This window comes from Periophthalmus magnuspinnatus, chromosome 17 (assembly GCF_009829125.3).
Source record: "Periophthalmus magnuspinnatus isolate fPerMag1 chromosome 17, fPerMag1.2.pri, whole genome shotgun sequence".
NCBI classification, from domain to species: Eukaryota; Metazoa; Chordata; class Actinopteri; order Gobiiformes; family Gobiidae; genus Periophthalmus; species Periophthalmus magnuspinnatus.
Window position 1 is genome coordinate 1,796,650 of NC_047142.1, and position 1,566 is coordinate 1,798,215.

Below are 1,566 nucleotides of genomic sequence, written 5' to 3' on the forward strand. Positions count from 1 at the left end.
GAACCAAACCTTTAGCCTCGTGTTGAATGATCCCAGTTTTGACTCAACAGTTACATCAGGTCAAACTTTGTCTGTGTGTTTTCTGAGACGAGTCGAAAGTGTCATCGCTCCTTTGTTTCTGACACACACAGACACACACACACCCCTACACACACAGAGATGTACACCCCCCCCCCCCCCACAGACACACACATGTACACACACACACTTGTACAAACATGTGTACACACGCACATACACATCAGCATACATACACATGTACACACACACACATGTACACACACATGTACACCCCCACACACCCCAGCATACACACACATGTACACACACGTACACACACACATGTACACCCCCACATAAGCATACACACACATGTACACACACTTGTACACACACACATGTACACACATGTACACACACACATGTACACGCACACATGTACACACATGTACACGCACACACTTGTACACACACACATGTACACCCCTGTACACACACACACACACACATGGACAGACCTCACACACACACACACACGTGGACAGACCTCACACACTGGTCACACCAGACACAGTTCCACATGTTTGACCTGATCATTAAAGTGACACATGAGCTGAGATAAAGAAACAGTACGGAACATTATAAATATAACACTGATAAACCCTGAGGCTGTGGGAGGAGGATGTGACGGTCGTCATGGTTTCCACAGGTAAAACAGAGGTCGCCGGGAGATAAAGTGTGAGAACTACTGCGACTACTACTACAACATTACTCAGGTATTTGTCTGACGCAGTGGGAGAAGAAGTACTCAGAAGTACTCAGAAGTACTCAGAAGTACTCAGAAGTACTCAGATCTGTTACTCAAAGAAAAGTACAGAGTGAAAACTTTCTCCAGTAAAAGTAAAAGTATCACAGGAAAACATGTACTTCAATAAAAACGATAAAGTACCTGAAAGAGTAAAAAGTAAAAGTATTTCTCACAGATTTTGAGTCTTTTAAAGCTTCAAATGTGGAGATTTTGATCAAGATTTTTATTTGTTTTATTTGTATTTGTATATTTTTATTTACTCAAAGTACAATCGTGTTTCAAATAAAACTCAGCCTTTTCAGCAGGTCTCACACGACAATAAAAATACTTTTACTTTTCAGTCCTGTTCAAAAAGTGAAGCAGTGGAGTAGAAAGTACAGATACTGCTCTGAAATGTACTCAAGTAAAAGTAAAAAGTATCTGTAAGTAAAGTACAGCTACCTCAGATGTATACTTGTGTAGTACAATGTTTTTAAAGACAAAAGTAATTCTGTGGATGGTAAAAGGTATAAAACACATATTCTCTTCATAAAATTCAAATTAAACTTAAAAATAGGACGTTATATTTTGTTTTAATTGTTAATCGCTATGGCAACGGCGCTGATGTTTGGTCTCTCTGCAGCACAGACTGTCCAGCTTTTATCAGGCTGTTTTATGTTTTATGTTTCAGTTTTCTACTAAGATAAAATTAGACTTAATATCGTCTAGTTTCACATAAAACTTCAGACACGGTTTGAGAAATATCTGATGATGTTTTG